The sequence below is a fragment of the Amblyomma americanum genome, chromosome 11 (assembly GCF_052857255.1).
Source record: "Amblyomma americanum isolate KBUSLIRL-KWMA chromosome 11, ASM5285725v1, whole genome shotgun sequence".
Classification (NCBI taxonomy): domain Eukaryota; kingdom Metazoa; phylum Arthropoda; class Arachnida; order Ixodida; family Ixodidae; genus Amblyomma; species Amblyomma americanum.
The window spans coordinates 19225831-19239173 of NC_135507.1; the positions used below are offsets into that span (position 1 = coordinate 19225831).

General features: G+C 45.5%; 1 protein-coding gene across 1 annotated transcript in view; it reads left to right on the forward strand.

The window, feature by feature from the left end:
* The first annotated feature begins 893 nt into the window (after window positions 1-893).
* The window catches only part of LOC144111058 (uncharacterized), a 98492-nt gene continuing 86042 nt past the window's right edge, over window positions 894-13343 (forward strand). The window contains exon 1 of the mRNA XM_077644174.1: window positions 894-1498. The gene's annotated coding sequence lies outside the window, so the exon portion shown is untranslated. The remainder of the gene's footprint in view (window positions 1499-13343) is intronic.

Here is a 13343-nt window from a genome sequence, read left to right on the forward strand (position 1 = left end):
CCCAAGGTAACTCAGGCTATGAGGAACGCCGTACTGAAGGGCTCCGGTACTTTCGACCTCCTGGGTTTCTTTAACGTGCACTAACGTCGCACGCCACACAGGGTCTCTAGCATTTCGCCTCTGCTGGAATTCGACCAAAGCGGCCGGGTTTGAACCTGCGTGTTTCGGGTCAGCAGCCGAGCGCCAAAAGCACTGAGCCACCGCGGCGGCTGAGGCAGTAACGTCGGAGCGTCCGAGAGGGCACGTACACAGCAGCAATTATATACAGCCATCAACGTGCGCTCCCTATCTTCACCTTGCTGTCCCCACTAACTTTACCACCACGAACAGACCACGAAAAAAAAAGGGGGGGGGGGACTAGAGGGGACAAATAATCTCCGCCCTAAGGGTATAATGTCCCTTTAGCGGCCAGGGGTCCTCTTTTCGTACTACTTCGCACACTAGGACATTGCTATTTCTTTCATAATCACATAACGCTTGACCTACCCTTCAGTGTACAATACGATAGCATTGGAGATCCCTCCCGTGCAAATACTATCGGCGTCAAATGCGAACAGTGGAGCGCGTGTAAAAACGGTCCAGTTCACTACGTCTGCCCGTCGCCATCACCGATAGGAGCGCTAGACCCGCTTGAGATAGTTTTGCTTCTATTTTCTCTGACGTTCATTTTCACGCTTTGCCACTGGAGCGCCACGCTCACCCTTTCCACCGATTTCAGCTCGTTCAACGCTGTTTCGAGGACGGCTCCGGCTGTTCCCCGCGTGAGTGAAGCGAGCGCTCTTAGCTCCCCTGGCCTGCAGCGCTTTGATTCCGCTGCCGCCGCCGTCGTCTTATCAGCGTCTCTGTTATCAGTGAAAAAGACCGAGCGGGTTGCGGCTGGTGTCCTACGCGGCAGTTCCTAAACCGCTGGTTTCTTAGCGGCACTTTATCAAACCTCAGATACACTGGAATCGAACATTGACGCGTCAGCGTGCGGCTCGAAAAGGCAGCGCGAATCGTTTGTCTTTACCGTCGCGGTGCGCAGTAACTGTCATTGCAGACAAGGTGCAGTGTCTACTGGCGTTTTACAGGCATTCTGTAGCGTGGGCGGCTTGGAAACAATGGTCCGTAGGCATAGACAGCGAGCGGGTTACCGGGAGGTATCAAGACTTATTGCAGTCGTGGCAGTAGACACGCTCAACAGTACGGCCCATGAGATGAAGGACAGTGTTCAACTGTGTGCCCAGCACGTCAACCGTTAGACATCGTCTACACCCGGCTGCTTCGCGAAGCCGTGTACCGTCGCAGAAATCAGCGGACTGCGAAGCAAATAGAAAATCAAGGCTTGTGTCAGCACGAGACCATGCCATCATGGACTGCGGAGAACTGGCGCTGCGTGATGTTCTCTAACCAGTGAACGTTTTCAACTCATTGGGACCCCCGTGAGCGAATTTGGAGAAGCGACAACACCAGACGTGCCTTTCCTGCCACGTGTGCATGTCGACCTGCCATATATGAGGTAAGAACGATTGAATGCAATGGCCATCGTATTGAGTAATGTGGCGCGAAAAGAGCTAGCCCTTCGTTCTGCTCCTAATTCACGCAATCGGTAAACCTTTGTGTGTTCACAGCGCAGACACTAATGACACGCCAATGATGGAAGCAAAATCAAAGCGCCGCTGGCCAGGCAGCTAAGAGCGTTCGCTTCAGAAAATGAACCTAAAAGAAAACAGAAGCAAAACTATCGCATATACCGGATGAGCGCGCCTATCTTTGGGACGACAGGCAGACGGCGTAAAATGGACCTTTGGTCACACGCTCCGCTGTTCGCATTTTCATTTGACGTTGATAGTACTCTTTATCTGGCGCCTAGGCTCTACCTTCATGCCCATACACGTGGCATCGGTTATTCTGTACTTTACATTCATAGATGGCGAGGAGTCCTGATACCTTTCCTGATCCAGTGGTGCAGCGGTTAAGCGATGCGCTCTGCTGCCATGATGGGTGCTTCAAACACAGCCACCGGTGGGGCTGGAGATACCCAGGTTTCATTTTTCATTTTTTTGGATTTAATTTTTATTTACAGTATAGAGAAGTGGGCGGGCTCATGCAAAAATCGAAATAGTTTCGCTTCAATGGAACCCGAGCCTCCCTGTACAAGGCATATAGCGAATATACAGCATCTAAGTTACTTATCAATTAATACTGTGAGGTATGTAAACAAACCACAAGAGAAAGAAAACAATAAATAGAGATGATATAGTATCACCTTTGCGTCATTCATATTTAAAGAGTTATTACTGGAAGCTAGCTTTGATGGAACCCAGGCTACATTTTTCTGCCTTTACGTCGCTGGCACATACGTCATTTAAGAGTCGCGGCATAGTATTACCGCTTTAACACAGCATCTGGCACCGGAGTTGAGAACGAACCAAAATTCTTGCTGTCGAAGTGGGCAAGTGCCAGCATTGGCCTAATTGCAAGAACACTATGCTAACTACAGTAACATATGCTAACTGCAAAAACACATTCTCATTATTGTTAACGGAATTTCTATACTTAACACTTAAGAAAGCTTGAATGTAAGAAAGCTTGAATATCCTTGAGTATATGGGCGTAAAAGCTCACAATTCCAATAGAGCGAAACCCTATTTTGCAAACGGTATACTTTGTTCACATTTTTTCTGTGTAGAGTTCCCCCATACCAAAAAGCATTAAGGTGAGAAATACCCGCCGCGGTGGCTCAGTGGTTAGGCGCTCGGCTAATGATCCGGAGTACTCGGTTTCGATCGAGGCGAAACGCAAAGGCGCCCGTATGCTGTGGGATGTGAGTGCACATTAGAGATCCCCAGGTGGTCGAAATTATTCCGGAGCCCTCCACTACGGCACCTCTTTCTTCCTTTCTTCTTTCACTCTCTCCATTATTCATTCCCTTACGACGCAGTTCAGGTGTCCGACGGTATGTGAGACAGATACTGCGCAATTTCATTTCTCCAAAAACCATTTTTTTTCTAAGGTGAAAAAGTAAGAAGGCGTTATAAATTGCAAGGTTTATCGAAACAAGATGAAGTGATCGAAATCTGGGGAGAATTTTGTGTTTGAACATACGCAATGTAGTCGTCCCATGACATGTTTGAATTGAAGAAGACAGTATTTATTGTGTTAACAAATTTTATTAGGCAATTACCAAGGTATAACTCGTAATATATTTGCATCACACGCTGTCGTGGGTGGAAAGGAACGACTTTTGTTTTCGTGGGATTAATGAGTAGCCAGTTGAATTCACTCCATTTATTTAATTCTGCCAGGGTCTCATTAACTGTGCGTAACAATGACTGCATATCGCTGCCCTGAAAGAATTTGGTGGTATGATCAGCGTAGATTACGCAGTTGGGTTGATGGCTAATAGAGTTGATGCTATTAATGTACAAAATAAAACGTAGGGGCCCGAGAACGCGTCCCTGGGGAACACCTGCAGAAATGTCTTTAATGGAGGATGTGATATTTTCAATGCTGGCGCTTGAACACGATGCTGCAGATAAGACTGGAGGAGATGTAGAGCTGTTTCACGAGATTCGTATAAATCCAGTTATTTAAAGAGGATCTGGTGATTGAGGTGGTCTGAGGATTTTGAAAACTCAACGTAAATTTCTATGCGCAATTTTCTACGTTCAAAAGCTTCGAGAATAATTTCTTTCTGTGTGAGCAATGCCGCTTCCGTGGATTTGCCGTAGAGGAAGCCATGCTGTGATGGGCTCACAAGGTTAAATTTACCACAAAAAATCTATAATCTCATATAAACAATTTTAACCAGAGATCTTGAAAAACTAGGCAGAATATAAATTGCCCGTCATTGTGTAAATAAAGCTATAACTTTAGAATTCTCATCAGCTTAGGAAAACAACCCGTTGACAACGCAAGGTTTTAAATATGAGCAAGCAGTGGGGGCGATAACATCATCGATAACATCAATATCTTGGGTCCCATTTAGACCCAAGATATCAAATTTTTTTTTGAAACATGGCGGATTGCTTGAAGCACTCCGGCATGGGTTGGCCCGGTATTGCACTGCCTCCGGGATCGGCCCGGGACGTATTAGTGCGCGCACGTCTGTCCCAATCTTTGCTCTCTTATCTTTCGACTCTCCTACTTTAAGCACGTGACAGCGGTTGTGGCTCAGCTTGAGCCAGTGGGCAGACCCGTGCACTTTTGTTTTCATTCTTCCTCACAGCAGCAACAGCAACATGAAGCTATATTTTACTGGTCCAATTTAAATGTTGTCAATATCTATTGTCTTAATATCCGTTAAAGATCTATACATATCTTGCACTTCAAATTAATCTGTACGTACTAATTATATGTTGTTACTAATTCTCTCTAAATGCCACATGTCGCAGGTAAGGCGAGCTATGCTTGATTGGGATGGTGCTTAAAACATTTGTTGACTTTTTCAGCAAGGTCTTGGACATGTATTTAACGGTATTCCAAAACAAAGTCATTAACCGCCAAAGGCGCCTGCAAACGATTCAAGAACGCTCGGGAATTGGTTACGTAAATACCTTTTTTCACTCTTCAAAAATGAGAAAAATGAGTGTAGCCGGCTGGGGTACTCCTTGCATTTCATCATGTCAGAGATTGACTTTGAAAAGTGGTAGGATTTTAACGTAGTTAAACAGTAGACGGGAGAAAGCATTTGTTTAGTCAGGTTGGCTCACGATGCTTTGCTGGGTCGTCGGCACGTCTGGAGACAATATTAGGCTTATGTTAAGCTCATCTACTCTATTCGCTTCGCAGATGAAAGTTGATGAAGACGATGTGCAATGCGCAGCGCGAGAGTGTGCCGCAGATTAACTCGAGGCATTTACTGTTAAGCATTTGCCACTTCGCAGTTTAAATGGATTATTAGAAAACCATTTACAAAGCATGCCGATTAGCTTAACGATAGCTACTGACGCCTCCCAATGTGATGATAAGGCAGGGGCGGGAATATATTGCCCGATTCTAGATTGGTCCTTTTCTGTGCGGCTTCCCGACTACACACCAATTTTCCAAGCGGAGTTTCTGGCCGTGGTGCTTGCTCTTCGAAAACTAGAGCCAGCTTTCTCTTCAGTGGCTGTCTTTACAGACTCGCTTTCTTTGTGTTCATCCCTTGCTTCGGCTGTGGATTCGCCAATCTTAAACACCTTTCATTACTTCCTCCACATTTGAGTCTTGTTCACATGATATGCATAGCGGTGTGACAGCCAATGAAGTTGCGGACTGCCTGCCAAAGGCGTCCCTGAATGGCCCCGTGCTACCTATCGTTACGGCTACAGCGTATATCACAGCAGCGAGGTTTCGAAGACAGAATTTGTTAAGAATTACAACTGGATCTCTTTTAAGACCTGATGATTACCTCCACCTGTGGTATTCGTGGAGCAGGCAATCATGCCATTCACGGCAGCTTGAGGTATCTCTATCAAGGCTCCGCTGCCGGATCCCACCCTTAAATTTTTATTTGCACAGGTCTCGGTTGGCGCTTAACCCCGTCTGCGTATTCTCTGGTGAGCACGAAACCATAGACAATTTTTTGTTGTTTTGTCGCCGGTACAACATGATGAGAAGACGGTTTTTAGAGCAACCACTACAACAGCTTGGCATTTGTTTGAGCACCAGAGTCATATTGTCGCTTGGAGCCACCATACTTGGGTACAGCCACAAGTCTGTTTTTACTGCCGTCCAAATTTTTTTAATGGAATCAAACCGGCTACCTTGGTAATTTCATTTTTTAATTTTTTTCAATACTATTTTTATTCTTACAATTATCATTATAATTTAACCACTAGGCTATAAACATCAGTATCGTTCTCCTGCGTGCGTTATGCATTTCCCGTTTCATTGCGCTGTTCCTTTTTGTTTACTTCTTCCTTCCTCAGCATTAATTTTATTTTCGTCCAGGAAATATTTATCTGAAAAACTCTCTGTGCCCCCCAATTCTTGGCCAATCCCCCTACGTGGGCATGTGCCATTGTATGAGGGCAACCATAACACGAGGCTGTGGCGAGAGCGTAGTGCTCTCGAGCAGTGGCCAGCGAAGCTGATATGGTCACGCCGCCGCGGGTTCGATACACAGTCGCGGCAATATTGATTTTATTTCTGCGCCCTCAAAGTCATGCAATTCACAAGATTCTTGGTTGGGTTTGGTCCCGTGAAGTAGTGCTTTTGCACTAGTAATGGGAAAGTGATCGCTTAAGTCCGAGCACAGGGCACCAAATAAAGCTTAGTCAATATTTATATCCCCGCCGCGGTGGCTCAGTGGTTAGCGCGCTCGGCTACTGATCCGGAGTTCCAGGGTTAGAACCCGACCGCGGCGGCTGCATATTTATGGAGGCAAAACGCTAAGGGGCCCGTGTGCTGTGCAATGTCTGTGCACGTTAAAGATCCGCAGGTGGTCGAAATTATTCCGGAGCCCTCCACTACGGCGCCTAATTCTTGCTTTCTTCTTTCACTCCCTCTCTTATCCCTTCCCTTACGGCGCGGTTCAGGTGCCCAACGATATATGTGACAGATACTGCGCCATTTCCTTTCCCCAAAAAACCAATTATTATTATTATTAATTGCGGCGGACCCGCCGCGGTGGCTCAGCGGTTAGGGCGCTCGGCTACTGATCCGGAGTTCCCGAATTCGAACCCGACCACGGCGGCTGCGTTTTTATGGAGGCAAAACGCTAAGGCGCCCGTGTGCTGTGCGATATCAGGGCACGTTAAAGATCCCCAGGTGGTCGAAATTATTCCGGAGCCCTCCACTACGGCACCTCTTTCTTCATTTCTTCTTTCACTCCCTCCCTTATCCCTTCCCTAACGGCGCGGTTCAGGTGTCCAACGATATATGAGACAGATACTGCGCCATTTCCTTTCCCCCCAAACCAATTTTCATTTTCATTTCCGAGCCCTTCACTATCATACTTCTCTCTCTTTCCTCTTTCACCATCACCTTCCTCCCAGCCCTCGCGACACGATTGCGGTTTCCACCGAGAAGCAAAACAGTTATACCGCCTTTGATTTAGACTTTAAACATCTGAAGCAGTAAGGTACAAATCGGCTTTTTGCTCATTTTCGAAGCCTGCTGAAGAAAAGGAAGCCTAACTAATTTGCGCAACTTGTGGCACATCAAATTGCTACTAAACCGTAGCTTTAAATTGCCATCAATAGGAAGAAATATTTTGTAATGCTTTCAATTGTACTTTAACAACTGCGGGTGTCCTTTGAAGTGACGTATATCCAAGTTTCAAGTGATGCACTAAATGCTGCTAGCACTTCAGCTGGTGCTCCTACAATTTTGAGCGAGCAATATAAACTGAAACTGAAATGGCTATTAAGTGAAGAAATATCGCAGTACCTTTCTCACATCTTGGTGGACATCTAAATAATAATAATAATAATAATAATAATAATAATAATAATAATAATAATAATAATAATAATAATAATAATAATAATAATATAATAATAATAATTGGTTTTTTGGGGAAAGAGAGTGGCGCAGTATTTGTCTCATATATCGTTGGACACCTGAACCGCGCCGTAAGGGAAGGGATAAAGGAGGGAGTGAAACAAGAGAGGGAGAAAGAGGTGCCGTAGTGGAGGAATAATTTCGACCACCTGGGGATCTTTAACGTGCACTGACATCGCACAGCACACGGGTGCCTTAGCGTTTTTCCTCCATAAAAACGCAGCTTAACAAGAATAACTTGCAGCTGAATACAAGCAAGACAAAGTACATGATATTCGCACCCATAAATAAAACAATCATTGAGCTTAATTTTTATGGTGTGTGTCTAGAGCGGGTTAAGGTACAAAAATTTTTGGGTGTGTGGTTTCAGGACACCTTGTCATGGACCGTTCACGTGTCGAAACTGGCGGCCGAGTTAAGTAAGGCAGTATGTTGTCTTTATAAACTAAGCCCATTGGTACGAAAATCGCTTAGAACCTCGATTATTATACGCTTTTGCACTCCAGAATGTCTTATATTGCTCGCTAATCTGGGGAAAAACCACGCAGGGCAATTTTCATAAGCTGATTACTCTACAAAAATGAGTCCTGCGCATATTTGAGAACTACCACGGGCAACCACAATATTTACCGACAGATACATTATTCAGAAAGTATTCCCTGATAAAGGCTAATCAATTATACTGTTTTAGGCTATTGAAACATGTTTAGAACCAGTCTTTACTGCGCAGCAAATCCCGCTGCAGAGTACTGCTTCCGCACACATAGCAGAAAAATCCCTACAGTCAGGACAAACTACGGTAGGCAACACGTACAGTTCCAAATACCGTCTCTACTAAATGGGACTGAAAAACTAGTTTGTTTCAGCAAGCCAACTCGCAAAAAGTTCCTTAAGAATGTAATATTGCAAAAAAACATTGAATTCATTTGATTTATTTCTCTTGTTTTTTTGCTAGCATTTATGGCCTTTCAGTGCTGCTTGTTTTATCCCTTTTGTCCCCTAAAGAGGGAATCAATTGTTCGCAATTGTAGTTCTATATGTAGTTCTTGTTCTATTTGTAGTTCTATACGTAGTTCTTGTTTTTTGCTAGCATTTATTGCCGTTCAGTGTTGCTTGTTTTATCCATTTTATCCCCTGAAAAGGGAATTAATTGTATGTTTCTGATGCCTGTCTGCTGACAGCATACGGAGCGGAGGCCTTGGTGAGGTTTCTTGCCTTTTGCCTTTGTTCCGGTTTCTGTAACTCAGAATGAAAGAAATAAATTGAAAAAAAAAATAATGATCGGTCGCTCGGGAAAAGCTACATGGGCCGCACAAGGCCCATCGCTAGGAGCACCTGCCATCGCAAGGCAGTGGCTCATCGCTTAAACGCTGCACTACTGCTGCATACCGCACTACCGCTGCACACCCCTCCGCGCCGGGCACTACTGCGCCGGGAGGGGTGTATAAACTCCCACGGACCTATAAATGTAAATTAGAGAATGCCCTTTTGCATATATGGTAATTAACCTATTACGCTATCGCGTCATACCCTCAAGGCTGAGCTTGAGTGGCCCTTACAATTTTTTATATTTAGCTTTTAAATGGTGAGGTTTAGGCGCTTAGCTGTAATTACAATCAACGCAGGCATGCTCTAAATGTACATGTAAAAGTACATGCATGCACAAGTAAAATTAGGTATATGGAAACCACGTTTGCTCCCATTCTCAATCAAGCAACCCTAAGTCGTTCCTGCCATTGCGTGGTTCGCGGGACCCCTCCTCCTTCACCCGAGTCGGGTTAGAAGCGTTGCCGCACCCGTCGAGCAGAAACCTGGTGAGCAACTCGGATCCTAAAAGAGTACATCCCCTTGGCTTTTGCGATCGATGCAGCTCCTGAACAACAGCATTACGTTTCAGCACAAATTTAGATCTTAAGAAGTTGCAGAGTTTTTATCGCACTGGATCATCACGAACCTACCCAAGGAGAGGAAACATGAGTCTTCTCTTGGCACTCTCGTGGCCTTCTCAAGAGGCTTAAATTTTCCCAGAGAACGTTCAATATGTTTTCAAGCTTTACAAGTTTCTTGTACAGTCGAATTCGAAAGAGATTCGCCTCTGGGTCCCCCTCCGGACGACTTTCTGTAGAGCAGAAGCGCCCGAGTAGAGCACACTTTGAAGAGTGTTGAATCCCTCCCACAATAGTGCGAACGTAGACCGAGTGTCACAATTTAGCTAGTTGCTGCTCAAATCCGGGACGCTGCTTTTAAACGGAATTATTTCTGAGAATAAATATCGTTCGGTTGCGGTTCCGTGAGGAATTTTAATCAGAAGGATATGTCTGCTGCAACCTATAGATTCTCTACGTATCAAATCTCCATCTGTCGAGAGCCAAGAAAAACCAGTTAGACTGTTCGAAGACGCCACCATAATGAGGCTAGCAGCTTCCATAAAGAAAGCCAGGAAGTATAGCCTCGAGGCATTCTTCACAGCCAGGAATAATAAGGACAGCGTCCCCTGTAGAGTCACCTCGGGTGAGTGCAGAACAAGGCAGCGTTCATTTTAATTACGAAAGCGTATGTCCCATTAGCACAAAAGCCAGCGTCCGTCGCCGTCCATGGCGCGAAATTTCTCATTGACGTCACCATGCTCTCGCATGACGTCAGCAGTAGACCATAAGATAATGACATCTACAGGCAAGAAGAAACGAAAATTCCTCCGAAAGTGCCGGGAATAGAACCAACCTTCAGATGGGGTGGTGAGCACGCAACCCATATAGGACACAAGACTTTTTTTTTCTTTGTTGCATCAAAATAGTGCCGAAAAGAAAAATCTAAGCACGTTTACGCCACAAAACACCAGGCCACCATACCCCTGCATGACCCGTCCTTCCAAGACATCAAAAGTCTGGGAGGCACACACATGCATCCAGATAGGGGAGCAAGCTAGGCGGCTTTTTGCAGAACAGCGTACTTCTTGACGAATAATGGTGATACTAGTGTACGCGTTTCCTTACGACTGTGTGCTAATGAGTAGGTGTGTCATCAGAAAGGAAGGAATCTTTAATCAACCTGGCAACCGAGCTCACGACGAAGCAGTGCTTTTGCATTCAAAACACGTAAGCGGTCTTAAGTGCTTCCAGTCATTTTCCTCGTATTGCTCTATAAGGAACAGGGGGCCGACTGCCTTCGTTATGAAAGCCCTGAACTGATGAGGGGGCGATGATGGCCTTCTGGAAGTGGTGAAAGGGGGCGTAGAAGATTACGGCATGTTCGGTTTCAGGATGCGCGTCGGGCACACGTCGACACTATCCTGGATCTCCCTAAACGTTACCTGCTCACATTTTAGTAGATTTTCAAACCAAGATTTGCATAAAACAGAAATGAGCTTGTATTACCTCCATCGTAGAACGTGTACTTGGCATTATGCTGTTGGCACCGTTGCGATGATTCTCGAAAACTGCAAATTAGCACCACTAAGCCTTACGGCCTATGCAACTTCAATTGGAGAAGTTTTGGTTTACCTAGTCGTACAGATAACGACCTGGGTTTTTCCACAGTACTTTGGTTTCAGGTGTCTCTTGTATGTGTCAAAACCGGTGTGTCTCGCGTCCCGTTTCTTCCAAATTCATTCAGTATTTAGATAATGGGCGTCTATGATAACGAAAACTATAGTTATTTTATGTTACAAAAGCACAGTTCTTGAAGAATAAACTGTAACAATTTTTTTTTTTCAGTGGCTTCAAATAAAAAAAGTCTTTACATTACTTCATTCCAAGTATGCGGAAAAAAAACCAGCAAAATGTCCAAAATTGACTTTTTTTGCAACATGGTTACTTCAACGCACGTGTGTTCGCACGATCATATCAGGGACTTGGAACGGAAAGATGCGTGAAGACTGAAGAAAGTGAGGTATGAGCAAAGGCGCAGTAACAGATCTCATTGTAGGTCAACAATTATAAAAAAATCAACATTGGTTCAGAGGAAATCAGACACAGTGACTGTCTCACTTCTCGGTGGAAGCCTCAACAAAGCAGTGTTGGGAAAATTGGCAGTGGCTTAGCTCGGCTATGCCAGGGTATACGCAGCGAGAGGTACGTTTCCCTGGCTGAGTTTGTTGCGGCCACTGTATGTTTAGCAATGAGAGACATTTGGTAGATACACCTTTTATTCATTTTGCTTGACAGAGACGAGGACTGCCCGATGATCTGCGAAGTAGCATGCAGCGGTCTCATTTTTGTCTATACAGTATTTTGATTTGGTGGAGTCTCTTTCGCATACAAGGTCTATAGCAGTTCCCCATTGTGTAGTCTGGACGTGAGAGTCCGAAGCTAAATTAAAGTCAAACATTTCTTTCATACACTGACTAAGAGAGTCCTGCCCTACTGAAAAATGTGTATAGGTTGGAACGGGTCAGCAAATATTATTATGACACATTTGGTTTGGCTTTATAGGATTGACGTCCCAAAGCGGCTCAGTCTATGAGGGGCGCCGTAGTGGAGGGCTCCGGATAATTTCGACCACCTGGGGTTCTTAACGGGCACTAACAATGTGCAGTACACGGAATTTTCACATTTTTCCTCCATCGAACTGCTACAGTAGTGGGCGGGCTCGAACCCACGACTTGCCTGCACTGTGTGATGTAAGTGCACGGTAATTAACCACGGGTAACGGTAGTTATACGGAGCCCACCACTAAGGAGTCACTCAAAGGCTGAATCGCTTTGGAAGCTTCATCCTATAATGTTAAACGAAATGTGTCATAATCCTATTTGTCTCCTATTAAAACCTGTACACATTTTTCAATAGGGTGTTTCCTGTTGAAATCACCCAAATTCACACACAACTGTGAAACCGTGCCGTAGGTTGGTATACACGTGGCAACCACATCAATCGTCTTCTTGACCGATGTTCCTGGTGCCACGTAGACTCCTTGGATGATAATGCCGATCTCCAGAAGCCGTCACCATTCACCGCGATCGATGGGAGATGTCTGACGGCGGTGATACCTTGTTTCACGTATACACAGATTCCAGCGTTCTTATTTGGTTCAAGCCAACTGCCAGGCGATAACCTCAGGATCGGAAGAGTTGATCTTCTCTTTTCTATACCGCCGTTTAGCAGCGCCTGGCCTCTCTTTCTCTGCATGCATGTCAAACTTTGTGATACAGACGCCCACTACATCTCCGCCGCGGTTCGGGTGATAGAGTGGCATGCGGCGAGGCGGCGACGAAGAACGCTGCGCAGCTGTGGGGTCTCCCTGGTTTCCATGGTATCGGCGCATGCGCAGAACTGCTCATCCGCGTGACGTTACACTATAGGCTCCGACGGTTGAGCGGGCGCGTGGCCGCGCCGACGGCGAAGCGCACGCCGCACCTTGCTCCTCTCCGGTTGCCATGGTAACGGCGCATGCGCACAACTGGCTTCTCCCATGCACCGCGAATTGCTCGACTGGTAGCCCAGTGTAGCTCTTGCTACAGAAGATAAAGGTTGTTGTGCAAAGAAGAAAGGGGAAACCAGCGCCGTAACGGAGTGCTCTGGACTAGCGGGAATGTCAAATTACTCACTATCAAATATATCCACAAATGTCCTTTATGCGTTCTAACTTTCGTTCCCGCATGTATGCCAGCAAAATATCAACCACGAGTGCGACCTAGCGCTTTCTACACCACAAGATTTTGCCTAGATGTTTCCTTGTATGGATTTTGTTGCACCTGAAGAGCACCGAAATGACTTTCCATCGGTTGTAGTTATCGCTATCGTTTCGCGTAATGCTGTAGCTGCTGTTGCGATATCTAGAGATGATGGGAGTCTGCTGCCGAGAACTCCCAGCACACCTTCGAATATGATTTTTAGCCATGAACCGGAGTTATATTCGGCAACTTGAAGTCCTTTAGC